Source organism: Schistocerca cancellata, chromosome 6, assembly GCF_023864275.1.
Source record: "Schistocerca cancellata isolate TAMUIC-IGC-003103 chromosome 6, iqSchCanc2.1, whole genome shotgun sequence".
NCBI classification, from domain to species: Eukaryota; Metazoa; Arthropoda; class Insecta; order Orthoptera; family Acrididae; genus Schistocerca; species Schistocerca cancellata.
Genome location: NC_064631.1, coordinates 4860760 through 4886165, shown reverse-complemented (window position 1 = coordinate 4886165; position 25406 = coordinate 4860760). Strand labels below are relative to the sequence as shown.

Below are 25406 nucleotides of genomic sequence, written 5' to 3'. Positions count from 1 at the left end.
GTGTCGAAGGCTGCACGCGCCCAGCGAATGACAGGGGGTGCAACGAACAGCAGTGCGTCTCACACACGCGGCGGTGCGCCCGCCAATTCGGCCGTCACTCTGCTGGGACGCCGGGCGCGCCTCCCCGCGCCGTCCTCGAGGAACTGGCGGTTGCGGAAGGAAGCGCTTTCGTCAAATGCGGCCGAAAACTAACATTTTGTGTGTTGGGAGAAAAGCCGAACGAGAATTCTGCCGTGCTCCTACATTAGATGAGCGCCAACGGCCATACCATGATGAATACACCGGTTCTCGTCCGATCACCGAAGTTAAGCATCATCGGGCACGGCTAGTACTTGGATGGGTGACCGCCTGGGAAACCCGGGTGCTGTTGGCTCCCTTCCTGTTTTTTTTTTGTTATGTCGCCAGCCCAATTTTCAAACTACCTTTCTGTTGTGACAAAGATGCTTCCTTAAGCCTTTTAAACTACTGTAATGGTACGAAAATGCAGTAATTAACTCAGTTTGAGGGAGAATGTGCTAACCAAGTTTGCCAAGAAGACTTTGAAAACGACAAAACAGTACGAATCGGCAGGTGATTTCTGAAATACGTCACCGCCTATTGTTGTGTAGGAGTGTAGAGTTCCAAATTTGATTTGTAAAAACGAATTTATTCCTTAGTCGTCTCGACTCGTCTCGTCTCGTCTCGTCCCGCAGAAGTTTGTCGTGCTTGGGCTGTCATATGGACCACGACCCCAGCGGCAGCGAGCGGCAGTCGAGCAAAGTCGGGACAAGTCGGGACGGGGACAGGGACAGGTATAGGAATGGTGCGAATGCATTGCAAACTACGCAGACACCTGGTGTGAGGCGAGGCGAGGCGTGGCGAGGCGAGGCGAGGAAGCCCACATCGCTACCAGTGGGCCCTCCAGCACGACACTGCCACACCCCGCACAGGCCTTCCGCTGAACACCAGGGACAAGATGCGTCCTCCGCTAGTGTCGAAGGCTGCACGCGCCCAGCGAATGACAGGGGGTGCAACGAGCAGCAGTGCGTCTCCCACACGCGGCGGTGCGCCCGCCAATTCGGCCGTCACTCTGCTGGGACGCCGGGCGCGCCTCCCCGCGCCGTCCTCGAGGAACTGGCGGTTGCGGAAGGAAGCGCTTTCGTCAAATGCGGCCGAAAACTAACATTTTGTGTGTTGGGAGAAAAGCCGAACGAGAATTCTGCCGTGCTCCTACATTAGATGAGCGCCAACAGCCATACCATGATGAATACACCGGTTCTCGTCCGATCACCGAAGTTAAGCATCATCGGGCACGGCTAGTACTTGGATGGGTGACCGCCTGGGAAACCCGGGTGCTGTTGGCTCCCTTCCTGTTTTTTTTTTTGTTATGTCGCCAGCCCAATTTTCAAACTACCTTTCTGTTGTGACAAAGATGCTTCCTTAAGCCTTTTAAACTACTGTAATGGTACGAAAATGCAGTAATTAACTCAGTTTGAGGGAGAATGTGCTAACCAAGTTTGCCAAGAAGACTTTGAAAACGACAAAACAGTACGAATCGGCAGGTGATTTCTGAAATACGTCACCGCCTATTGTTGTGTAGGAGTGTAGAGTTCCAAATTTGATTTGTAACCACGAATTTATTCCTTAGTCGTCTCGACTCGTCTCGTCTCGTGTCGTCCCGCAGAAGTTTGTCGTGCTTGGGCTGTCATATGGACCACGACCCCAGCGGCAGCGAGCGGCAGTCGAGCAAAGTCGGGACAAGTCGGGACGGGGACAGGGACAGGTATAGGAATGGTGCGAATGCATTGCAAACTACGCAGACACCTGGTGTGAGGCGAGGCGAGGCGTGGCGAGGCGAGGCGAGGAAGCCCACATCGCTACCAGTGGGCCCTCCAGCACGACACTGCCACACCCCGCACAGGCCTTCCGCTGAACACCAGGGACAAGATGCGTCCTCCGCTAGTGTCGAAGGCTGCACGCGCCCAGCGAATGACAGGGGGTGCAACGAGCAGCAGTGCGTCTCACACACGCGGCGGTGCGCCCGCCAATTCGGCCGTCACTCTGCTGGGACGCCGGGCGCGCCTCCCCGCGCCGTCCTCGAGGAACTGGCGGTTGCGGAAGGAAGCGCTTTCGTCAAATGCGGCCGAAAACTAACATTTTGTGTGTTGGGAGAAAAGCCGAACGCGAATTCTGCCGTGCTCCTACATTAGATGAGCGCCAACGGCCATACCATGATGAATACACCGGTTCTCGTCCGATCACCGAAGTTAAGCATCATCGGGCCCGGCTAGTACTTGGATGGGTGACCGCCTGGGAAACCCGGGTGCTGTTGGCTCCCTTCCTGTTTTTTTTTTGTTATGTCGCCAGCCCAATTTTCAAACTACCTTTCTGTTGTGACAAAGATGCTTCCTTAAGCCTTTTAAACTACTGTAATGGTACGAAAATGCAGTAATTAACTCTGTTTGAGGGAGAATGTGCTAACCAAGTTTGCCAAGAAGACTTTGAAAACGACAAAACAGTACGAATCGGCAGATGTTTTCTGAAATACGTCACCGCCTATTGTTGTGTAGGAGTGTAGAGTTCCAAATTTTATTTGTAACCACGAATTTATTCCTTAGTCGTCTCGTCTCGTCTCGTCTCGTCTCGTCCCGCAGACGTTTGTCGTGCTTGCGCTGTCATATGGACCACGACCCGAGCGGCAGCGAGCGGCAGTCGAGCAAAGTCGGGACAAGTCGGGACGGGGACAGGGACAGGGATAAGAATGGTGCGAATGCACTGCAAACTACGCAGACACCTGGTGTGAGGCGAGGCGAGGCGAGGCGAGGCGAGGCGAGGAAGCCCACATCGCTACCAGTGGGCCCTCCAGCACGACACTGCCACACCCCGCACAGGCCTTCCGCTGAACACCAGGGACAAGATGCGTCCTCCGCTAGTGTCGAAGGCTGCACGCGCCCAGCGAATGACAGGGGGTGCAACGAACAGCAGTGCGTCTCACACACGCGGCGGTGCGCCCGCCAATTCGGCCGTCACTCTGCTGGGACGCCGGGCGCGCCTCCCCGCGCCGTCCTCGAGGAACTGGCGGTTGCGGAAGGAAGCGCTTTCGTCAAATGCGGCCGAAAACTAACATTTTGTGTGTTGGGAGAAAAGCCGAACGAGAATTCTGCCGTGCTCCTACATTAGATGAGCGCCAACGGCCATACCATGATGAATACACCGGTTCTCGTCCGATCACCGAAGTTAAGCATCATCGGGCACGGCTAGTACTTGGATGGGTGACCGCCTGGGAAACCCGGGTGCTGTTGGCTCCCTTCCAGTTTTTTTTTTGTTATGTCGCCAGCCCAATTTTCAAACTACCTTTCTGTTGTGACAAAGATGCTTCCTTAAGCCTTTTAAACTACTGTAATGGTACGAAAATGCAGTAATTAACTCAGTTTGAGGGAGAATGTGCTAACCAAGTTTGCCAAGAAGACTTTGAAAACGACAAAACAGTACGAATCGGCAGGTGATTTCTGAAATACGTCACCGCCTATTGTTGTGTAGGAGTGTAGAGTTCCAAATTTGATTTGTAAAAACGAATTTATTCCTTAGTCGTCTCGACTCGTCTCGTCTCGTGTCGTCCCGCAGAAGTTTGTCGTGCTTGGGCTGTCATATGGACCACGACCCCAGCGGCAGCGAGCGGCAGTCGAGCAAAGTCGGGACAAGTCGGGACGGGGACAGGGACAGGTATAGGAATGGTGCGAATGCATTGCAAACTACGCAGACACCTGGTGTGAGGCGAGGCGAGGCGTGGGGAGGCGAGGCGAGGAAGCCCACATCGCTACCAGTGGGCCCTCCAGCACGACACTACCACACCCCGCACAGGCCTTCCGCTGAACACCAGGGACAAGATGCGTCCTCCGCTAGTGTCGAAGGCTGCACGCGCCCAGCGAATGACAGGGGGTGCAACGAACAGCAGTGCGTCTCACACACGCGGCGGTGCGCCCGCCAATTCGGCCGTCACTCTGCTGGGACGCCGGGCGCGCCTCCCCACGCCGTCCTCGAGGAACTGGCGGTTGCGGAAGGAAGCGCTTTCGTCAAATGCGGCCGAAAACTAACATTTTGTGTGTTGGGAGAAAAGCCGAACGAGAATTCTGCCGTGCTCCTACATTAGATGAGCGCCAACGGCCATACCATGATGAATACACCGGTTCTCGTCCGATCACCGAAGTTAAGCATCATCGGGCACGGCTAGTACTTGGATGGGTGACCGCCTGGGAAACCCGGGTGCTGTTGGCTCCCTTCCTGTTTTTTTTTTGTTATGTCGCCAGCCCAATTTTCAAACTACCTTTCTGTTGTGACAAAGATGCTTCCTTAAGCCTTTTAAACTACTGTAATGGTACGAAAATGCAGTAATTAACTCAGTTTGAGGGAGAATGTGCTAACCAAGTTTGCCAAGAAGACTTTGAAAACGACAAAACAGTACGAATCGGCAGGTGATTTCTGAAATACGTCACCGCCTATTGTTGTGTAGGAGTGTAGAGTTCCAAAATTGATTTGTAAAAACGAATTTATTCCTTAGTCGTCTCGACTCGTCTCGTCTCGTGTCGTCCCGCAGAAGTTTGTCGTGCTTGGGCTGTCATATGGACCACGACCCCAGCGGCAGCGAGCGGCAGTCGAGCAAAGTCGGGACAAGTCGGGACGGGGACAGGGACAGGTATAGGAATGGTGCGAATGCATTGCAAACTACGCAGACACCTGGTGTGAGGCGAGGCGAGGCATGGGGAGGCGAGGCGAGGAAGCCCACATCGCTACCAGTGGGCCCTCCAGCACGACACTGCCACACCCCGCACAGGCCTTCCGCTGAACACCAGGGACAAGATGCGTCCTCCGCTAGTGTCGAAGGCTGCACGCGCCCAGCGAATGACAGGGGGTGCAACGAGCAGCAGTGCGTCTCACACACGCGGCGGTGCGCCCGCCAATTCGGCCGTCACTCTGCTGGGACGTTGGGCGCGCCTCCCCGCGCCGTCCTCGAGGAACTGGCGGTTGCGGAAGGAAGCGCTTTCGTCAAATGCGGCCGAAAACTAACATTTTGTGTGTTGGGAGAAAAGCCGAACGCGAATTCTGCCGTGCTCCTACATTAGATGAGCGCCAACGGCCATACCATGATGAATACACCGGTTCTCGTCCGATCACCGAAGTTAAGCATCATCGGGCCCGGCTAGTACTTGGATGGGTGACCGCCTGGGAAACCCGGGTGCTGTTGGCTCCCTTCCTGTTTTTTTTTTGTTATGTCGCCAGCCCAATTTTCAAACTACCTTTCTGTTGTGACAAAGATGCTTCCTTAAGCCTTTTAAACTACTGTAATGGTACGAAAATGCAGTAATTAACTCTGTTTGAGGGAGAATGTGCTAACCAAGTTTGCCAAGAAGACTTTGAAAACGACAAAACAGTACGAATCGGCAGATGATTTCTGAAATACGTCACCGCCTATTGTTGTGTAGGAGTGTAGAGTTCCAAATTTGATTTGTAACCACGAATTTATTCCTTAGTCGTCTCGTCTCGTCTCGTCTCGTCTCGTCCCGCAGACGTTTGTCGTGCTTGCGCTGTCATATGGACCACGACCCGAGCGGCAGCGAGCGGCAGTCGAGCAAAGTCGGGACAAGTCGGGACGGGGACAGGGACAGGGATAGGAATGGTGCGAATGCACTGCAAACTACGCAGACACCTGGTGTGAGGCGAGGCGAGGCGAGGCGAGGCGAGGCGAGGAAGCCCACATCGCTACCAGTGGGCCCTCCAGCACGACACTGCCACACCCCGCACAGGCCTTCCGCTGAACACCAGGGACAAGATGCGTCCTCCGCTAGTGTCGAAGGCTGCACGCGCCCAGCGAATGACAGGGGGTGCAACGAGCAGCAGTGCGTCTCACACACGCGGCGGTGCGCCCGCCAATTCGGCCGTCACTCTGCTGGGACGTTGGGCGCGCCTCCCCGCGCCGTCCTCGAGGAACTGGCGGTTGCGGAAGGAAGCGCTTTCGTCAAATGCGGCCGAAAACTAACATTTTGTGTGTTGGGAGAAAAGCCGAACGCGAATTCTGCCGTGCTCCTACATTAGATGAGCGCCAACGGCCATACCATGATGAATACACCGGTTCTCGTCCGATCACCGAAGTTAAGCATCATCGGGCCCGGCTAGTACTTGGATGGGTGACCGCCTGGGAAACCCGGGTGCTGTTGGCTCCCTTCCTGTTTTTTTTTTGTTATGTCGCCAGCCCAATTTTCAAACTACCTTTCTGTTGTGACAAAGATGCTTCCTTAAGCCTTTTAAACTACTGTAATGGTACGAAAATGCAGTAATTAACTCTGTTTGAGGGAGAATGTGCTAACCAAGTTTGCCAAGAAGACTTTGAAAACGACAAAACAGTACGAATCGGCAGATGATTTCTGAAATACGTCACCGCCTATTGTTGTGTAGGAGTGTAGAGTTCCAAATTTGATTTGTAAAAACGAATTTATTCCTTAGTCGTCTCGACTCGTCTCGTCTCGTCTCGTCCCGCAGAAGTTTGTCGTGCTTGGGCTGTCATATGGACCACGACCCCAGCGGCAGCGAGCGGCAGTCGAGCAAAGTCGGGACAAGTCGGGGCGGGGACAGGGACAGGTATAGGAATGGTGCGAATGCATTGCAAACTACGCAGACACCTGGTGTGAGGCGAGGCGAGGCGTGGCGAGGCGAGGCGAGGAAGCCCACATCGCTACCAGTGGGCCCTCCAGCACGACACTGCCACACCCCGCACAGGCCTTCCGCTGAACACCAGGGACAAGATGCGTCCTCCGCTAGTGTCGAAGGCTGCACGCGCCCAGCGAATGACAGGGGGTGCAACGAGCAGCAGTGCGTCTCCCACACGCGGCGGTGCGCCCGCCAATTCGGCCGTCACTCTGCTGGGACGCCGGGCGCGCCTCCCCGCGCCGTCCTCGAGGAACTGGCGGTTGCGGAAGGAAGCGCTTTCGTCAAATGCGGCCGAAAACTAACATTTTGTGTGTTGGGAGAAAAGCCGAACGAGAATTCTGCCGTGCTCCTACATTAGATGAGCGCCAACAGCCATACCATGATGAATACACCGGTTCTCGTCCGATCACCGAAGTTAAGCATCATCGGGCACGGCTAGTACTTGGATGGGTGACCGCCTGGGAAACCCGGGTGCTGTTGGCTCCCTTCCTGTTTTTTTTTTGTTATGTCGCCAGCCCAATTTTCAAACTACCTTTCTGTTGTGACAAAGATGCTTCCTTAAGCCTTTTAAACTACTGTAATGGTACGAAAATGCAGTAATTAACTCAGTTTGAGGGAGAATGTGCTAACCAAGTTTGCCAAGAAGACTTTGAAAACGACAAAACAGTACGAATCGGCAGGTGATTTCTGAAATACGTCACCGCCTATTGTTGTGTAGGAGTGTAGAGTTCCAAATTTGATTTGTAACCACGAATTTATTCCTTAGTCGTCTCGACTCGTCTCGTCTCGTGTCGTCCCGCAGAAGTTTGTCGTGCTTGGGCTGTCATATGGACCACGACCCCAGCGGTAGCGAGCGGCAGTCGAGCAAAGTCGGGACAAGTCGGGACGGGGACAGGGACAGGTATAGGAATGGTGCGAATGCATTGCAAACTACGCAGACACCTGGTGTGAGGCGAGGCGAGGCGTGGCGAGGCGAGGCGAGGAAGCCCACATCGCTACCAGTGGGCCCTCCAGCACGACACTGCCACACCCCGCACAGGCCTTCCGCTGAACACCAGGGACAAGATGCGTCCTCCGCTAGTGTCGAAGGCTGCACGCGCCCAGCGAATGACAGGGGGTGCAACGAGCAGCAGTGCGTCTCACACACGCGGCGGTGCGCCCGCCAATTCGGCCGTCACTCTGCTGGGACGCCGGGCGCGCCTCCCCGCGCCGTCCTCGAGGAACTGGCGGTTGCGGAAGGAAGCGCTTTCGTCAAATGCGGCCGAAAACTAACATTTTGTGTGTTGGGAGAAAAGCCGAACGCGAATTCTGCCGTGCTCCTACATTAGATGAGCGCCAACGGCCATACCATGATGAATACACCGGTTCTCGTCCGATCACCGAAGTTAAGCATCATCGGGCCCGGCTAGTACTTGGATGGGTGACCGCCTGGGAAACCCGGGTGCTGTTGGCTCCCTTCCTGTTTTTTTTTTGTTATGTCGCCAGCCCAATTTTCAAACTACCTTTCTGTTGTGACAAAGATGCTTCCTTAAGCCTTTTAAACTACTGTAATGGTACGAAAATGCAGTAATTAACTCTGTTTGAGGGAGAATGTGCTAACCAAGTTTGCCAAGAAGACTTTGAAAACGACAAAACAGTACGAATCGGCAGATGTTTTCTGAAATACGTCACCGCCTATTGTTGTGTAGGAGTGTAGAGTTCCAAATTTTATTTGTAACCACGAATTTATTCCTTAGTCGTCTCGTCTCGTCTCGTCTCGTCTCGTCCCGCAGACGTTTGTCGTGCTTGCGCTGTCATATGGACCACGACCCGAGCGGCAGCGAGCGGCAGTCGAGCAAAGTCGGGACAAGTCGGGACGGGGACAGGGACAGGGATAAGAATGGTGCGAATGCACTGCAAACTACGCAGACACCTGGTGTGAGGCGAGGCGAGGCGAGGCGAGGCGAGGCGAGGAAGCCCACATCGCTACCAGTGGGCCCTCCAGCACGACACTGCCACACCCCGCACAGGCCTTCCGCTGAACACCAGGGACAAGATGCGTCCTCCGCTAGTGTCGAAGGCTGCACGCGCCCAGCGAATGACAGGGGGTGCAACGAACAGCAGTGCGTCTCACACACGCGGCGGTGCGCCCGCCAATTCGGCCGTCACTCTGCTGGGACGCCGGGCGCGCCTCCCCGCGCCGTCCTCGAGGAACTGGCGGTTGCGGAAGGAAGCGCTTTCGTCAAATGCGGCCGAAAACTAACATTTTGTGTGTTGGGAGAAAAGCCGAACGAGAATTCTGCCGTGCTCCTACATTAGATGAGCGCCAACGGCCATACCATGATGAATACACCGGTTCTCGTCCGATCACCGAAGTTAAGCATCATCGGGCACGGCTAGTACTTGGATGGGTGACCGCCTGGGAAACCCGGGTGCTGTTGGCTCCCTTCCAGTTTTTTTTTTGTTATGTCGGCAGCCCAATTTTCAAACTACCTTTCTGTTGTGACAAAGATGCTTCCTTAAGCCTTTTAAACTACTGTAATGGTACGAAAATGCAGTAATTAACTCAGTTTGAGGGAGAATGTGCTAACCAAGTTTGCCAAGAAGACTTTGAAAACGACAAAACAGTACGAATCGGCAGGTGATTTCTGAAATACGTCACCGCCTATTGTTGTGTAGGAGTGTAGAGTTCCAAATTTGATTTGTAAAAACGAATTTATTCCTTAGTCGTCTCGACTCGTCTCGTCTCGTGTCGTCCCGCAGAAGTTTGTCGTGCTTGGGCTGTCATATGGACCACGACCCCAGCGGCAGCGAGCGGCAGTCGAGCAAAGTCGGGACAAGTCGGGACGGGGACAGGGACAGGTATAGGAATGGTGCGAATGCATTGCAAACTACGCAGACACCTGGTGTGAGGCGAGGCGAGGCGTGGGGAGGCGAGGCGAGGAAGCCCACATCGCTACCAGTGGGCCCTCCAGCACGACACTACCACACCCCGCACAGGCCTTCCGCTGAACACCAGGGACAAGATGCGTCCTCCGCTAGTGTCGAAGGCTGCACGCGCCCAGCGAATGACAGGGGGTGCAACGAACAGCAGTGCGTCTCACACACGCGGCGGTGCGCCCGCCAATTCGGCCGTCACTCTGCTGGGACGCCGGGCGCGCCTCCCCACGCCGTCCTCGAGGAACTGGCGGTTGCGGAAGGAAGCGCTTTCGTCAAATGCGGCCGAAAACTAACATTTTGTGTGTTGGGAGAAAAGCCGAACGAGAATTCTGCCGTGCTCCTACATTAGATGAGCGCCAACGGCCATACCATGATGAATACACCGGTTCTCGTCCGATCACCGAAGTTAAGCATCATCGGGCACGGCTAGTACTTGGATGGGTGACCGCCTGGGAAACCCGGGTGCTGTTGGCTCCCTTCCTGTTTTTTTTTTGTTATGTCGCCAGCCCAATTTTCAAACTACCTTTCTGTTGTGACAAAGATGCTTCCTTAAGCCTTTTAAACTACTGTAATGGTACGAAAATGCAGTAATTAACTCTGTTTGAGGGAGAATGTGCTAACCAAGTTTGCCAAGAAGACTTTGAAAACGACAAAACAGTACGAATCGGCAGGTGATTTCTGAAATACGTCACCGCCTATTGTTGTGTAGGAGTGTAGAGTTCCAAAATTGATTTGTAAAAACGAATTTATTCCTTAGTCGTCTCGACTCGTCTCGTCTCGTGTCGTCCCGCAGAAGTTTGTCGTGCTTGGGCTGTCATATGGACCACGACCCCAGCGGCAGCGAGCGGCAGTCGAGCAAAGTCGGGACAAGTCGGGACGGGGACAGGGACAGGTATAGGAATGGTGCGAATGCATTGCAAACTACGCAGACACCTGGTGTGAGGCGAGGCGAGGCATGGGGAGGCGAGGCGAGGAAGCCCACATCGCTACCAGTGGGCCCTCCAGCACGACACTGCCACACCCCGCACAGGCCTTCCGCTGAACACCAGGGACAAGATGCGTCCTCCGCTAGTGTCGAAGGCTGCACGCGCCCAGCGAATGACAGGGGGTGCAACGAGCAGCAGTGCGTCTCACACACGCGGCGGTGCGCCCGCCAATTCGGCCGTCACTCTGCTGGGACGTTGGGCGCGCCTCCCCGCGCCGTCCTCGAGGAACTGGCGGTTGCGGAAGGAAGCGCTTTCGTCAAATGCGGCCGAAAACTAACATTTTGTGTGTTGGGAGAAAAGCCGAACGCGAATTCTGCCGTGCTCCTACATTAGATGAGCGCCAACGGCCATACCATGATGAATACACCGGTTCTCGTCCGATCACCGAAGTTAAGCATCATCGGGCCCGGCTAGTACTTGGATGGGTGACCGCCTGGGAAACCCGGGTGCTGTTGGCTCCCTTCCTGTTTTTTTTTTGTTATGTCGCCAGCCCAATTTTCAAACTACCTTTCTGTTGTGACAAAGATGCTTCCTTAAGCCTTTTAAACTACTGTAATGGTACGAAAATGCAGTAATTAACTCTGTTTGAGGGAGAATGTGCTAACCAAGTTTGCCAAGAAGACTTTGAAAACGACAAAACAGTACGAATCGGCAGATGATTTCTGAAATACGTCACCGCCTATTGTTGTGTAGGAGTGTAGAGTTCCAAATTTGATTTGTAACCACGAATTTATTCCTTAGTCGTCTCGTCTCGTCTCGTCTCGTCTCGTCCCGCAGACGTTTGTCGTGCTTGCGCTGTCATATGGACCACGACCCGAGCGGCAGCGAGCGGCAGTCGAGCAAAGTCGGGACAAGTCGGGACGGGGACAGGGACAGGGATAGGAATGGTGCGAATGCACTGCAAACTACGCAGACACCTGGTGTGAGGCGAGGCGAGGCGAGGCGAGGCGAGGCGAGGAAGCCCACATCGCTACCAGTGGGCCCTCCAGCACGACACTGCCACACCCCGCACAGGCCTTCCGCTGAACACCAGGGACAAGATGCGTCCTCCGCTAGTGTCGAAGGCTGCACGCGCCCAGCGAATGACAGGGGGTGCAACGAGCAGCAGTGCGTCTCACACACGCGGCGGTGCGCCCGCCAATTCGGCCGTCACTCTGCTGGGACGTTGGGCGCGCCTCCCCGCGCCGTCCTCGAGGAACTGGCGGTTGCGGAAGGAAGCGCTTTCGTCAAATGCGGCCGAAAACTAACATTTTGTGTGTTGGGAGAAAAGCCGAACGCGAATTCTGCCGTGCTCCTACATTAGATGAGCGCCAACGGCCATACCATGATGAATACACCGGTTCTCGTCCGATCACCGAAGTTAAGCATCATCGGGCCCGGCTAGTACTTGGATGGGTGACCGCCTGGGAAACCCGGGTGCTGTTGGCTCCCTTCCTGTTTTTTTTTTGTTATGTCGCCAGCCCAATTTTCAAACTACCTTTCTGTTGTGACAAAGATGCTTCCTTAAGCCTTTTAAACTACTGTAATGGTACGAAAATGCAGTAATTAACTCTGTTTGAGGGAGAATGTGCTAACCAAGTTTGCCAAGAAGACTTTGAAAACGACAAAACAGTACGAATCGGCAGATGATTTCTGAAATACGTCACCGCCTATTGTTGTGTAGGAGTGTAGAGTTCCAAATTTGATTTGTAACCACGAATTTATTCCTTAGTCGTCTCGTCTCGTCTCGTCTCGTCTCGTCCCGCAGACGTTTGTCGTGCTTGCGCTGTCATATGGACCACGACCCGAGCGGCAGCGAGCGGCAGTCGAGCAAAGTCGGGACAAGTCGGGACGGGGACAGGGACAGGGATAGGAATGGTGCGAATGCACTGCAAACTACGCAGACACCTGGTGTGAGGCGAGGCGAGGCGAGGCGAGGCGAGGCGAGGAAGCCCACATCGCTACCAGTGGGCCCTCCAGCACGACACTGCCACACCCCGCACAGGCCTTCCGCTGAACACCAGGGACAAGATGCGTCCTCCGCTAGTGTCGAAGGCTGCACGCGCCCAGCGAATGACAGGGGGTGCAACGAGCAGCAGTGCGTCTCACACACGCGGCGGTGCGCCCGCCAATTCGGCCGTCACTCTGCTGGGACGTTGGGCGCGCCTCCCCGCGCCGTCCTCGAGGAACTGGCGGTTGCGGAAGGAAGCGCTTTCGTCAAATGCGGCCGAAAACTAACATTTTGTGTGTTGGGAGAAAAGCCGAACGCGAATTCTGCCGTGCTCCTACATTAGATGAGCGCCAACGGCCATACCATGATGAATACACCGGTTCTCGTCCGATCACCGAAGTTAAGCATCATCGGGCCCGGCTAGTACTTGGATGGGTGACCGCCTGGGAAACCCGGGTGCTGTTGGCTCCCTTCCTGTTTTTTTTTTGTTATGTCGCCAGCCCAATTTTCAAACTACCTTTCTGTTGTGACAAAGATGCTTCCTTAAGCCTTTTAAACTACTGTAATGGTACGAAAATGCAGTAATTAACTCTGTTTGAGGGAGAATGTGCTAACCAAGTTTGCCAAGAAGACTTTGAAAACGACAAAACAGTACGAATCGGCAGATGATTTCTGAAATACGTCACCGCCTATTGTTGTGTAGGAGTGTAGAGTTCCAAATTTGATTTGTAACCACGAATTTATTCCTTAGTCGTCTCGTCTCGTCTCGTCTCGTCTCGTCCCGCAGACGTTTGTCGTGCTTGCGCTGTCATATGGACCACGACCCGAGCGGCAGCGAGCGGCAGTCGAGCAAAGTCGGGACAAGTCGGGACGGGGACAGGGACAGGGATAGGAATGGTGCGAATGCACTGCAAACTACGCAGACACCTGGTGTGAGGCGAGGCGAGGCGAGGCGAGGCGAGGCGAGGAAGCCCACATCGCTACCAGTGGGCCCTCCAGCACGACACTGCCACACCCCGCACAGGCCTTCCGCTGAACACCAGGGACAAGATGCGTCCTCCGCTAGTGTCGAAGGCTGCACGCGCCCAGCGAATGACAGGGGGTGCAACGAGCAGCAATGCGTCTCACACACGCGGCGGTGCGCCCGCCAATTCGGCCGTCACTCTGCTGGGACGTTGGGCGCGCCTCCCCGCGCCGTCCTCGAGGAACTGGCGGTTGCGGAAGGAAGCGCTTTCGTCAAATGCGGCCGAAAACTAACATTTTGTGTGTTGGGAGAAAAGCCGAACGCGAATTCTGCCGTGCTCCTACATTAGATGAGCGCCAACGGCCATACCATGATGAATACAGCGGTTCTCGTCCGATCACCGAAGTTAAGCATCATCGGGCCCGGCTAGTACTTGGATGGGTGACCGCCTGGGAAACCCGGGTGCTGTTGGCTCCCTTCCTGTTTTTTTTTTGTTATGTCGCCAGCCCAATTTTCAAACTACCTTTCTGTTGTGACAAAGATGCTTCCTTAAGCCTTTTAAACTACTGTAATGGTACGAAAATGCAGTAATTAACTCTGTTTGAGGGAGAATGTGCTAACCAAGTTTGCCAAGAAGACTTTGAAAACGACAAAACAGTACGAATCGGCAGATGATTTCTGAAATACGTCACCGCCTATTGTTGTGTAGGAGTGTAGAGTTCCAAATTTGATTTGTAAAAACGAATTTATTCCTTAGTCGTCTCGACTCGTCTCGTCTCGTCTCGTCCCGCAGAAGTTTGTCGTGCTTGGGCTGTCATATGGACCACGACCCCAGCGGCAGCGAGCGGCAGTCGAGCAAAGTCGGGACAAGTCGGGACGGGGACAGGGACAGGTATAGGAATGGTGCGAATGCATTGCAAACTACGCAGACACCTGGTGTGAGGCGAGGCGAGGCGTGGCGAGGCGAGGCGAGGAAGCCCACATCGCTACCAGTGGGCCCTCCAGCACGACACTGCCACACCCCGCACAGGCCTTCCGCTGAACACCAGGGACAAGATGCGTCCTCCGCTAGTGTCGAAGGCTGCACGCGCCCAGCGAATGACAGGGGGTGCAACGAGCAGCAGTGCGTCTCCCACACGCGGCGGTGCGCCCGCCAATTCGGCCGTCACTCTGCTGGGACGCCGGGCGCGCCTCCCCGCGCCGTCCTCGAGGAACTGGCGGTTGCGGAAGGAAGCGCTTTCGTCAAATGCGGCCGAAAACTAACATTTTGTGTGTTGGGAGAAAAGCCGAACGAGAATTCTGCCGTGCTCCTACATTAGATGAGCGCCAACAGCCATACCATGATGAATACACCGGTTCTCGTCCGATCACCGAAGTTAAGCATCATCGGGCACGGCTAGTACTTGGATGGGTGACCGCCTGGGAAACCCGGGTGCTGTTGGCTCCCTTCCTGTTTTTTTTTTGTTATGTCGCCAGCCCAATTTTCAAACTACCTTTCTGTTGTGACAAAGATGCTTCCTTAAGCCTTTTAAACTACTGTAATGGTACGAAAATGCAGTAATTAACTCAGTTTGAGGGAGAATGTGCTAACCAAGTTTGCCAAGAAGACTTTGAAAACGACAAAACAGTACGAATCGGCAGGTGATTTCTGAAATACGTCACCGCCTATTGTTGTGTAGGAGTGTAGAGTTCCAAATTTGATTTGTAACCACGAATTTATTCCTTAGTCGTCTCGACTCGTCTCGTCTCGTGTCGTCCCGCAGAAGTTTGTCGTGCTTGGGCTGTCATATGGACCACGACCCCAGCGGCAGCGAGCGGCAGTCGAGCAAAGTCGGGACAAGTCGGGACGGGGACAGGGACAGGTATAGGAATGGTGCGAATGCATTGCAAACTACGCAGACACCTGGTGTGAGGCGAGGCGAGGCGTGGCGAGGCGAGGCGAGGAAGCCCACATCGCTACCAGTGGGCCCTCCAGCACGACACTGCCACACCCCGCACAGGCCTTCCGCTGAACACCAGGGACAAGATGCGTCCTCCGCTAGTGTCGAAGGCTGCACGCGCCCAGCGAATGACAGGGGGTGCAACGAGCAGCAGTGCGTCTCACACACGCGGCGGTGCGCCCGCCAATTCGGCCGTCACTCTGCTGGGACGCCGGGCGCGCCTCCCCGCGCCGTCCTCGAGGAACTGGCGGTTGCGGAAGGAAGCGCTTTCGTCAAATGCGGCCGAAAACTAACATTTTGTGTGTTGGGAGAAAAGCCGAACGCGAATTCTGCCGTGCTCCTACATTAGATGAGCGCCAACGGCCATACCATGATGAATACACCGGTTCTCGTCCGATCACCGAAGTTAAGCATCATCGGGCCCGGCTAGTACTTGGATGGGTGACCGCCTGGGAAACCCGGGTGCTGTTGGCTCCCTTCCTGTTTTTTTTTTGTTATGTCGCCAGCCCAATTTTCAAACTACCTTTCTGTTGTGACAAAGATGCTTCCTTAAGCCTTTTAAACTACTGTAATGGTACGAAAATGCAGTAATTAACTCTGTTTGAGGGAGAATGTGCTAACCAAGTTTGCCAAGAAGACTTTGAAAACGACAAAACAGTACGAATCGGCAGATGTTTTCTGAAATACGTCACCGCCTATTGTTGTGTAGGAGTGTAGAGTTCCAAATTTTATTTGTAACCACGAATTTATTCCTTAGTCGTCTCGTCTCGTCTCGTCTCGTCTCGTCCCGCAGACGTTTGTCGTGCTTGCGCTGTCATATGGACCACGACCCGAGCGGCAGCGAGCGGCAGTCGAGCAAAGTCGGGACAAGTCGGGACGGGGACAGGGACAGGGATAAGAATGGTGCGAATGCACTGCAAACTACGCAGACACCTGGTGTGAGGCGAGGCGAGGCGAGGCGAGGCGAGGCGAGGAAGCCCACATCGCTACCAGTGGGCCCTCCAGCACGACACTGCCACACCCCGCACAGGCCTTCCGCTGAACACCAGGGACAAGATGCGTCCTCCGCTAGTGTCGAAGGCTGCACGCGCCCAGCGAATGACAGGGGGTGCAACGAACAGCAGTGCGTCTCACACACGCGGCGGTGCGCCCGCCAATTCGGCCGTCACTCTGCTGGGACGCCGGGCGCGCCTCCCCGCGCCGTCCTCGAGGAACTGGCGGTTGCGGAAGGAAGCGCTTTCGTCAAATGCGGCCGAAAACTAACATTTTGTGTGTTGGGAGAAAAGCCGAACGAGAATTCTGCCGTGCTCCTACATTAGATGAGCGCCAACGGCCATACCATGATGAATACACCGGTTCTCGTCCGATCACCGAAGTTAAGCATCATCGGGCACGGCTAGTACTTGGATGGGTGACCGCCTGGGAAACCCGGGTGCTGTTGGCTCCCTTCCAGTTTTTTTTTTGTTATGTCGCCAGCCCAATTTTCAAACTACCTTTCTGTTGTGACAAAGATGCTTCCTTAAGCCTTTTAAACTACTGTAATGGTACGAAAATGCAGTAATTAACTCAGTTTGAGGGAGAATGTGCTAACCAAGTTTGCCAAGAAGACTTTGAAAACGACAAAACAGTACGAATCGGCAGGTGATTTCTGAAATACGTCACCGCCTATTGTTGTGTAGGAGTGTAGAGTTCCAAATTTGATTTGTAAAAACGAATTTATTCCTTAGTCGTCTCGACTCGTCTCGTCTCGTGTCGTCCCGCAGAAGTTTGTCGTGCTTGGGCTGTCATATGGACCACGACCCCAGCGGCAGCGAGCGGCAGTCGAGCAAAGTCGGGACAAGTCGGGACGGGGACAGGGACAGGTATAGGAATGGTGCGAATGCATTGCAAACTACGCAGACACCTGGTGTGAGGCGAGGCGAGGCGTGGGGAGGCGAGGCGAGGAAGCCCACATCGCTACCAGTGGGCCCTCCAGCACGACACTACCACACCCCGCACAGGCCTTCCGCTGAACACCAGGGACAAGATGCGTCCTCCGCTAGTGTCGAAGGCTGCACGCGCCCAGCGAATGACAGGGGGTGCAACGAACAGCAGTGCGTCTCACACACGCGGCGGTGCGCCCGCCAATTCGGCCGTCACTCTGCTGGGACGCCGGGCGCGCCTCCCCACGCCGTCCTCGAGGAACTGGCGGTTGCGGAAGGAAGCGCTTTCGTCAAATGCGGCCGAAAACTAACATTTTGTGTGTTGGGAGAAAAGCCGAACGAGAATTCTGCCGTGCTCCTACATTAGATGAGCGCCAACGGCCATACCATGATGAATACACCGGTTCTCGTCCGATCACCGAAGTTAAGCATCATCGGGCACGGCTAGTACTTGGATGGGTGACCGCCTGGGAAACCCGGGTGCTGTTGGCTCCCTTCCTGTTTTTTTTTTGTTATGTCGCCAGCCCAATTTTCAAACTACCTTTCTGTTGTGACAAAGATGCTTCCTTAAGCCTTTTAAACTACTGTAATGGTACGAAAATGCAGTAATTAACTCAGTTTGAGGGAGAATGTGCTAACCAAGTTTGCCAAGAAGACTTTGAAAACGACAAAACAGTACGAATCGGCAGGTGATTTCTGAAATACGTCACCGCCTATTGTTGTGTAGGAGTGTAGAGTTCCAAAATTGATTTGTAAAAACGAATTTATTCCTTAGTCGTCTCGACTCGTCTCGTCTCGTGTCGTCCCGCAGAAGTTTGTCGTGCTTGGGCTGTCATATGGACCACGACCCCAGCGGCAGCGAGCGGCAGTCGAGCAAAGTCGGGACAAGTCGGGACGGGGACAGGGACAGGTATAGGAATGGTGCGAATGCATTGCAAACTACGCAGACACCTGGTGTGAGGCGAGGCGAGGCATGGGGAGGCGAGGCGAGGAAGCCCACATCGCTACCAGTGGGCCCTCCAGCACGACACTGCCACACCCCGCACAGGCCTTCCGCTGAACACCAGGGACAAGATGCGTCCTCCGCTAGTGTCGAAGGCTGCACGCGCCCAGCGAATGACAGGGGGTGCAACGAGCAGCAGTGCGTCTCACACACGCGGCGGTGCGCCCGCCAATTCGGCCGTCACTCTGCTGGGACGTTGGGCGCGCCTCCCCGCGCCGTCCTCGAGGAACTGGCGGTTGCGGAAGGAAGCGCTTTCGTCAAATGCGGCCGAAAACTAACATTTTGTGTGTTGGGAGAAAAGCCGAACGCGAATTCTGCCGTGCTCCTACATTAGATGAGCGCCAACGGCCATACCATGATGAATACACCGGTTCTCGTCCGATCACCGAAGTTAAGCATCATCGGGCCCGGCTAGTACTTGGATGGGTGACCGCCTGGGAAACCCGGGTGCTGTTGGCTCCCTTCCTGTTTTTTTTTTGTTATGTCGCCAGCCCAATTTTCAAACTACCTTTCTGTTGTGACAAAGATGCTTCCTTAAGCCTTTTAAACTACTGTAATGGTACGAAAATGCAGTAATTAACTCTGTTTGAGGGAGAATGTGCTAACCAAGTTTGCCAAGAAGACTTTGAAAACGACAAAACAGTACGAATCGGCAGATGATTTCTGAAATACGTCACCGCCTATTGTTGTGTAGGAGTGTAGAGTTCCAAATTTGATTTGTAACCACGAATTTATTCCTTAGTCGTCTCGTCTCGTCTCGTCTCGTCTCGTCCCGCAGACGTTTGTCGTGCTTGCGCTGTCATATGGACCACGACCCGAGCGGCAGCGAGCGGCAGTCGAGCAAAGTCGGGACAAGTCGGGACGGGGACAGGGACAGGGATAGGAATGGTGCGAATGCACTGCAAACTACGCAGACACCTGGTGTGAGGCGAGGCGAGGCGAGGCGAGGCGAGGCGAGGAAGCCCACATCGCTACCAGTGGGCCCTCCAGCACGACACTGCCACACCCCGCACAGGCCTTCCGCTGAACACCAGGGACAAGATGCGTCCTCCGCTAGTGTCGAAGGCTGCACGCGCCCAGCGAATGACAGGGGGTGCAACGAGCAGCAGTGCGTCTCACACACGCGGCGGTGCGCCCGCCAATTCGGCCGTCACTCTGCTGGGACGTTGGGCGCGCCTCCCCGCGCCGTCCTCGAGGAACTGGCGGTTGCGGAAGGAAGCGCTTTCGTCAAATGCGGCCGAAAACTAACATTTTGTGTGTTGGGAGAAAAGCCGAACGCGAATTCTGCCGTGCTCCTACATTAGATGAGCGCCAACGGCCATACCATGATGAATACACCGGTTCTCGTCCGATCACCGAAGTTAAGCATCATCGGGCCCGGCTAGTACTTGGATGGGTGACCGCCTGGGAAACCCGGGTGCTGTTGGCTCCCTTCCTGTTTTTTTTTTGTTATGTCGCCAGCCCAATTTTCAAACTACCTTTCTGTTGTGACAAAGATGCTTCCTTAAGCCTTTTAAACTACTGTAATGGTACGAAAATGCAGTAATTAACTCTGTTTGAGGGAGAATGTGCTAACCAAGTTTGCCAAGAAGACTTTGAAAACGACAAAACAGTACGAATCGGCAGATGATTTCTGAAATACGTCACCGCCTATTGTTGTGTAGGAGTGTAGAGTTCCAAATTTGATTTGTAACCACGAATTTATTCCTTAGTCGTCTCGTCTCGTCTCGTCTCGTCTCGTCCCGCAGACGTTTGTCGTGCTTGCGCTGTCATATGGACCACGACCCGAGCGGCAGCGAGCGGCAGTCGAGCAAAGTCGGGACAAGTCGGGACGGGGACAGGGACAGGGATAGGAATGGTGCGAATGCACTGCAAACTACGCAGACACCTGGTGTGAGGCGAGGCGAGGCGAGGCGAGGCGAGGCGAGGAAGCCCACATCGCTACCAGTGGGCCCTCCAGCACGACACTGCCACACCCCGCACAGGCCTTCCGCTGAACACCAGGGACAAGATGCGTCCTCCGCTAGTGTCGAAGGCTGCACGCGCCCAGCGAATGACAGGGGGTGCAACGAGCAGCAGTGCGTCTCACACACGCGGCGGTGCGCCCGCCAATTCGGCCGTCACTCTGCTGGGACGTTGGGCGCGCCTCCCCGCGCCGTCCTCGAGGAACTGGCGGTTGCGGAAGGAAGCGCTTTCGTCAAATGCGGCCGAAAACTAACATTTTGTGTGTTGGGAGAAAAGCCGAACGCGAATTCTGCCGTGCTCCTACATTAGATGAGCGCCAACGGCCATACCATGATGAATACACCGGTTCTCGTCCGATCACCGAAGTTAAGCATCATCGGGCCCGGCTAGTACTTGGATGGGTGACCGCCTGGGAAACCCGGGTGCTGTTGGCTCCCTTCCTGTTTTTTTTTTGTTATGTCGCCAGCCCAATTTTCAAACTACCTTTCTGTTGTGACAAAGATGCTTCCTTAAGCCTTTTAAACTACTGTAATGGTACGAAAATGCAGTAATTAACTCTGTTTGAGGGAGAATGTGCTAACCAAGTTTGCCAAGAAGACTTTGAAAACGACAAAACAGTACGAATCGGCAGATGATTTCTGAAATACGTCACCGCCTATTGTTGTGTAGGAGTGTAGAGTTCCAAATTTGATTTGTAACCACGAATTTATTCCTTAGTCGTCTCGTCTCGTCTCGTCTCGTCTCGTCCCGCAGACGTTTGTCGTGCTTGCGCTGTCATATGGACCACGACCCGAGCGGCAGCGAGCGGCAGTCGAGCAAAGTCGGGACAAGTCGGGACGGGGACAGGGACAGGGATAGGAATGGTGCGAATGCACTGCAAACTACGCAGACACCTGGTGTGAGGCGAGGCGAGGCGAGGCGAGGCGAGGCGAGGAAGCCCACATCGCTACCAGTGGGCCCTCCAGCACGACACTGCCACACCCCGCACAGGCCTTCCGCTGAACTCCAGGGACAAGTTGCGTCCTCCGCTAGTGTCGAAGGCTGCACGCGCCCAGCGAATGACAGGGGGTGCAACGAACAGCAGTGCGTCTCACACACGCGGCGGTGCGCCCGCCAATTCGGCCGTCACTCTGCTGGGACGCCGGGCGCGCCTCCCCGCGCCGTCCTCGAGGAACTGGCGGTTGCGGAAGGAAGCGCTTTCGTCAAATGCGGCCGAAAACTAACATTTTGTGTGTTGGGAGAAAAGCCGAACGAGAATTCTGCCGTGCTCCTACATTAGATGAGCGCCAACGGCCATACCATGATGAATACACCGGTTCTCGTCCGATCACCGAAGTTAAGCATCATCGGGCACGGCTAGTACTTGGATGGGTGACCGCCTGGGAAACCCGGGTGCTGTTGGCTCCCTTCCTGTTTTTTTTTTGTTATGTCGCCAGCCCAATTTTCAAACTACCTTTCTGTTGTGACAAAGATGCTTCCTTAAGCCTTTTAAACTACTGTAATGGTACGAAAATGCAGTAATTAACTCAGTTTGAGGGAGAATGTGCTAACCAAGTTTGCCAAGAAGACTTTGAAAACGACAAAACAGTACGAATCGGCAGGTGATTTCTGAAATACGTCACCGCCTATTGTTGTGTAGGAGTGAAGAGTTCCAAATTTGATTTGTAAAAACGAATTTATTCCTTAGTCGTCTCGACTCGTCTCGTCTCGTGTCGTCCCGCAGAAGTTTGTCGTGCTTGGGCTGTCATATGGACCACGACCCCAGCGGCAGCGAGCGGCAGTCGAGCAAAGTCGGGACAAGTCGGGACGGGGACAGGGACAGGTATAGGAATGGTGCGAATGCATTGCAAACTACGCAGACACCTGGTGTGAGGCGAGGCGAGGCGTGGCGAGGCGAGGCGAGGAAGCCCACATCGCTACCAGTGGGCCCTCCAGCACGACACTGCCACACCCCGCACAGGCCTTCCGCTGAACACCAGGGACAAGATGCGTCCTCCGCTAGTGTCGAAGGCTGCACGCGCCCAGCGAATGACAGGGGGTGCAACGAGCAGCAGTGCGTCTCACACACGCGGCGGTGCGCCCGCCAATTCGGCCGTCACTCTGCTGGGACGCCGGGCGCGCCTCCCCGCGCCGTCCTCGAGGAACTGGCGGTTGCGGAAGGAAGCGCTTTCGTCAAATGCGGCCGAAAACTAACATTTTGTGTGTTGGGAGAAAAGCCGAACGCGAATTCTGCCGTGCTCCTACATTAGATGAGCGCCAACGGCCATACCATGATGAATACACCGGTTCTCGTCCGATCACCGAAGTTAAGCATCATCGGGCCCGGCTAGTACTTGGATGGGTGACCGCCTGGGAAACCCGGGTGCTGTTGGCTCCCTTCCTGTTTTTTTTTTGTTATGTCGCCAGCCCAATTTTCAAACTACCTTTCTGTTGTGACAAAGATGCTTCCTTAAGCCTTTTAAACTACTGTAATGGTACGAAAATGCAGTAATTAACTCTGTTTGAGGGAGAATGTGCTAACCAAGTTTGCCAAGAAGACTTTGAAAACGACAAAACAGTACGAATCGGCAGATGATTTCTGAAATACGTCACCGCCTATTGTTGTGTAGGAGTGTAGAGTTCCAAATTTGATTTGTAACCACGAATTTATTCCTTAGTCGTCTCGTCTCGTCTCGTCTCGTCTCGTCCCGCAGACGTTTGTCGTGCTTGCGCTGTCATATGGACCACGACCCGAGCGGCAGCGAGCGGCAGTCGAGCAAAGTCGGGACAAGTCGGGACGGGGACAGGGACAGGGATAGGAATGGTGCGAATGCACTGCAAACTACGCAGACACCTGGTGTGAGGCGAGGCGAGGCGAGGCGAGGCGAGGCGAGGAAGCCCACATCGCTACCAGTGGGCCCTCCAGCACGACACTGCCACACCCCGCACAGGCCTTCCGCTGAACACCAGGGACAAGATGCGTCCTCCGCTAGTGTCGAAGGCTGCACGCGCCCAGCGAATGACAGGGGGTGCAACGAACAGCAGTGCGTCTCACACACGCGGCGGTGCGCCCGCCAATTCGGCCGTCACTCTGCTGGGACGCCGGGCGCGCCTCCCCACGCCGTCCTCGAGGAACTGGCGGTTGCGGAAGGAAGCGCTTTCGTCAAATGCGGCCGAAAACTAACATTTTGTGTGTTGGGAGAAAAGCCGAACGAGAATTCTGCCGTGCTCCTACATTAGATGAGCGCCAACGGCCATACCATGATGAATACACCGGTTCTCGTCCGATCACCGAAGTTAAGCATCATCGGGCACGGCTAGTACTTGGATGGGTGACCGCCTGGGAAACCCGGGTGCTGTTGGCTCCCTTCCTGTTTTTTTTTTGTTATGTCGCCAGCCCAATTTTCAAACTACCTTTCTGTTGTGACAAAGATGCTTCCTTAAGCCTTTTAAACTACTGTAATGGTACGAAAATGCAGTAATTAACTCAGTTTGAGGGAGAATGTGCTAACCAAGTTTGCCAAGAAGACTTTGAAAACGACAAAACAGTACGAATCGGCAGGTGATTTCTGAAATACGTCACCGCCTATTGTTGTGTAGGAGTGTAGAGTTCCAAAATTGATTTGTAAAAACGAATTTATTCCTTAGTCGTCTCGACTCGTCTCGTCTCGTGTCGTCCCGCAGAAGTTTGTCGTGCTTGGGCTGTCATATGGACCACGACCCCAGCGGCAGCGAGCGGCAGTCGAGCAAAGTCGGGACAAGTCGGGACGGGGACAGGGACAGGTATAGGAATGGTGCGAATGCATTGCAAACTACGCAGACACCTGGTGTGAGGCGAGGCGAGGCGTGGGGAGGCGAGGCGAGGAAGCCCACATCGCTACCAGTGGGCCCTCCAGCACGACACTGCCACACCCCGCACAGGCCTTCCGCTGAACACCAGGGACAAGATGCGTCCTCCGCTAGTGTCGAAGGCTGCACGCGCCCAGCGAATGACAGGGGGTGCAACGAGCAGCAGTGCGTCTCACACACGCGGCGGTGCGCCCGCCAATTCGGCCGTCACTCTGCTGGGACGCCGGGCGCGCCTCCCCGCGCCGTCCTCGAGGAACTGGCGGTTGCGGAAGGAAGCGCTTTCGTCAAATGCGGCCGAAAACTAACATTTTGTGTGTTGGGAGAAAAGCCGAACGCGAATTCTGCCGTGCTCCTACATTAAATGAGCGCCAACGGCCATACCATGATGAATACACCGGTTCTCGTCCGATCACCGAAGTTAAGCATCATCGGGCCCGGCTAGTACTTGGATGGGTGACCGCCTGGGAAACCCGGGTGCTGTTGGCTCCCTTCCTGTTTTTTTTTTGTTATGTCGCCAGCCCAATTTTCAAACTACCTTTCTGTTGTGACAAAGATGCTTCCTTAAGCCTTTTAAACTACTGTAATGGTACGAAAATGCAGTAATTAACTCTGTTTGAGGGAGAATGTGCTAACCAAGTTTGCCAAGAAGACTTTGAAAACGACAAAACAGTACGAATCGGCAGATGATTTCTGAAATACGTCACCGCCTATTGTTGTGTAGGAGTGTAGAGTTCCAAATTTGATTTGTAACCACGAATTTATTCCTTAGTCGTCTCGTCTCGTCTCGTCTCGTCTCGTCCCGCAGACGTTTGTCGTGCTTGCGCTGTCATATGGACCACGACCCGAGCGGCAGCGAGCGGCAGTCGAGCAAAGTCGGGACAAGTCGGGACGGGGACAGGGACAGGGATAGGAATGGTGCGAATGCACTGCAAACTACGCAGACACCTGGTGTGAGGCGAGGCGAGGCGAGGCGAGGCGAGGCGAGGAAGCCCACATCGCTACCAGTGGGCCCTCCAGCACGACACTGCCACACCCCGCACAGGCCTTCCGCTGAACACCAGGGACAAGATGCGTCCTCCGCTAGTGTCGAAGGCTGCACGCGCCCAGCGAATGACAGGGGGTGCAACGAACAGCAGTGCGTCTCACACACGCGGCGGTGCGCCCGCCAATTCGGCCGTCACTCTGCTGGGACGCCGGGCGCGCCTCCCCACGCCGTCCTCGAGGAACTGGCGGTTGCGGAAGGAAGCGCTTTCGTCAAATGCGGCCGA

The 25406-nt window shown here is 54.8% G+C and overlaps 26 non-coding genes across 26 annotated transcripts; all 26 read left to right on the top strand.

Annotated features, from left to right (window-relative positions):
- Nucleotides 1-254: 254 nt before the first annotated feature.
- LOC126089318 (5S ribosomal RNA) lies at nucleotides 255-373 on the top strand. Its single transcript, XR_007520647.1, has one exon. It is a non-coding gene; the product is annotated as a 5S ribosomal RNA (ribosomal RNA).
- An 851-nt stretch (nucleotides 374-1224) lies between these two features.
- LOC126089361 (5S ribosomal RNA) lies at nucleotides 1225-1343 on the top strand. Its single transcript, XR_007520689.1, has one exon. It is a non-coding gene; the product is annotated as a 5S ribosomal RNA (ribosomal RNA).
- Nucleotides 1344-2195: 852 nt separating this feature from the next.
- Nucleotides 2196-2314, top strand: LOC126088941 (5S ribosomal RNA). Its single transcript, XR_007520289.1, has one exon. It is a non-coding gene; the product is annotated as a 5S ribosomal RNA (ribosomal RNA).
- Nucleotides 2315-3165: 851 nt separating this feature from the next.
- Nucleotides 3166-3284, top strand: LOC126089317 (5S ribosomal RNA). Its single transcript, XR_007520646.1, has one exon. It is a non-coding gene; the product is annotated as a 5S ribosomal RNA (ribosomal RNA).
- Nucleotides 3285-4135: 851 nt separating this feature from the next.
- Nucleotides 4136-4254, top strand: LOC126089316 (5S ribosomal RNA). The gene has a single exon (XR_007520645.1). It is a non-coding gene; the product is annotated as a 5S ribosomal RNA (ribosomal RNA).
- An 851-nt stretch (nucleotides 4255-5105) lies between these two features.
- Nucleotides 5106-5224, top strand: LOC126088940 (5S ribosomal RNA). The gene has a single exon (XR_007520288.1). It is a non-coding gene; the product is annotated as a 5S ribosomal RNA (ribosomal RNA).
- Nucleotides 5225-6075: 851 nt separating this feature from the next.
- On the top strand, nucleotides 6076-6194 carry LOC126088939 (5S ribosomal RNA). The gene has a single exon (XR_007520287.1). It is a non-coding gene; the product is annotated as a 5S ribosomal RNA (ribosomal RNA).
- An 851-nt stretch (nucleotides 6195-7045) lies between these two features.
- On the top strand, nucleotides 7046-7164 carry LOC126089360 (5S ribosomal RNA). The gene has a single exon (XR_007520688.1). It is a non-coding gene; the product is annotated as a 5S ribosomal RNA (ribosomal RNA).
- An 851-nt stretch (nucleotides 7165-8015) lies between these two features.
- On the top strand, nucleotides 8016-8134 carry LOC126088938 (5S ribosomal RNA). Its single transcript, XR_007520286.1, has one exon. It is a non-coding gene; the product is annotated as a 5S ribosomal RNA (ribosomal RNA).
- Nucleotides 8135-8985: 851 nt separating this feature from the next.
- Nucleotides 8986-9104, top strand: LOC126089315 (5S ribosomal RNA). Its single transcript, XR_007520644.1, has one exon. It is a non-coding gene; the product is annotated as a 5S ribosomal RNA (ribosomal RNA).
- An 851-nt stretch (nucleotides 9105-9955) lies between these two features.
- On the top strand, nucleotides 9956-10074 carry LOC126089314 (5S ribosomal RNA). The gene has a single exon (XR_007520643.1). It is a non-coding gene; the product is annotated as a 5S ribosomal RNA (ribosomal RNA).
- Nucleotides 10075-10925: 851 nt separating this feature from the next.
- On the top strand, nucleotides 10926-11044 carry LOC126088937 (5S ribosomal RNA). Its single transcript, XR_007520285.1, has one exon. It is a non-coding gene; the product is annotated as a 5S ribosomal RNA (ribosomal RNA).
- An 851-nt stretch (nucleotides 11045-11895) lies between these two features.
- On the top strand, nucleotides 11896-12014 carry LOC126088936 (5S ribosomal RNA). The gene has a single exon (XR_007520284.1). It is a non-coding gene; the product is annotated as a 5S ribosomal RNA (ribosomal RNA).
- An 851-nt stretch (nucleotides 12015-12865) lies between these two features.
- LOC126088935 (5S ribosomal RNA) lies at nucleotides 12866-12984 on the top strand. Its single transcript, XR_007520283.1, has one exon. It is a non-coding gene; the product is annotated as a 5S ribosomal RNA (ribosomal RNA).
- Nucleotides 12985-13835: 851 nt separating this feature from the next.
- LOC126089215 (5S ribosomal RNA) lies at nucleotides 13836-13954 on the top strand. Its single transcript, XR_007520550.1, has one exon. It is a non-coding gene; the product is annotated as a 5S ribosomal RNA (ribosomal RNA).
- Nucleotides 13955-14805: 851 nt separating this feature from the next.
- On the top strand, nucleotides 14806-14924 carry LOC126089359 (5S ribosomal RNA). The gene has a single exon (XR_007520687.1). It is a non-coding gene; the product is annotated as a 5S ribosomal RNA (ribosomal RNA).
- An 851-nt stretch (nucleotides 14925-15775) lies between these two features.
- Nucleotides 15776-15894, top strand: LOC126088934 (5S ribosomal RNA). Its single transcript, XR_007520282.1, has one exon. It is a non-coding gene; the product is annotated as a 5S ribosomal RNA (ribosomal RNA).
- Nucleotides 15895-16745: 851 nt separating this feature from the next.
- Nucleotides 16746-16864, top strand: LOC126089313 (5S ribosomal RNA). Its single transcript, XR_007520642.1, has one exon. It is a non-coding gene; the product is annotated as a 5S ribosomal RNA (ribosomal RNA).
- Nucleotides 16865-17715: 851 nt separating this feature from the next.
- On the top strand, nucleotides 17716-17834 carry LOC126089312 (5S ribosomal RNA). Its single transcript, XR_007520641.1, has one exon. It is a non-coding gene; the product is annotated as a 5S ribosomal RNA (ribosomal RNA).
- An 851-nt stretch (nucleotides 17835-18685) lies between these two features.
- On the top strand, nucleotides 18686-18804 carry LOC126088932 (5S ribosomal RNA). Its single transcript, XR_007520280.1, has one exon. It is a non-coding gene; the product is annotated as a 5S ribosomal RNA (ribosomal RNA).
- Nucleotides 18805-19655: 851 nt separating this feature from the next.
- LOC126088931 (5S ribosomal RNA) lies at nucleotides 19656-19774 on the top strand. The gene has a single exon (XR_007520279.1). It is a non-coding gene; the product is annotated as a 5S ribosomal RNA (ribosomal RNA).
- An 851-nt stretch (nucleotides 19775-20625) lies between these two features.
- On the top strand, nucleotides 20626-20744 carry LOC126088930 (5S ribosomal RNA). Its single transcript, XR_007520278.1, has one exon. It is a non-coding gene; the product is annotated as a 5S ribosomal RNA (ribosomal RNA).
- An 851-nt stretch (nucleotides 20745-21595) lies between these two features.
- LOC126089311 (5S ribosomal RNA) lies at nucleotides 21596-21714 on the top strand. Its single transcript, XR_007520640.1, has one exon. It is a non-coding gene; the product is annotated as a 5S ribosomal RNA (ribosomal RNA).
- Nucleotides 21715-22565: 851 nt separating this feature from the next.
- On the top strand, nucleotides 22566-22684 carry LOC126088929 (5S ribosomal RNA). The gene has a single exon (XR_007520277.1). It is a non-coding gene; the product is annotated as a 5S ribosomal RNA (ribosomal RNA).
- Nucleotides 22685-23535: 851 nt separating this feature from the next.
- LOC126089309 (5S ribosomal RNA) lies at nucleotides 23536-23654 on the top strand. The gene has a single exon (XR_007520638.1). It is a non-coding gene; the product is annotated as a 5S ribosomal RNA (ribosomal RNA).
- An 851-nt stretch (nucleotides 23655-24505) lies between these two features.
- Nucleotides 24506-24624, top strand: LOC126088928 (5S ribosomal RNA). Its single transcript, XR_007520276.1, has one exon. It is a non-coding gene; the product is annotated as a 5S ribosomal RNA (ribosomal RNA).
- The last annotated feature ends 782 nt before the right edge of the window (nucleotides 24625-25406 follow it).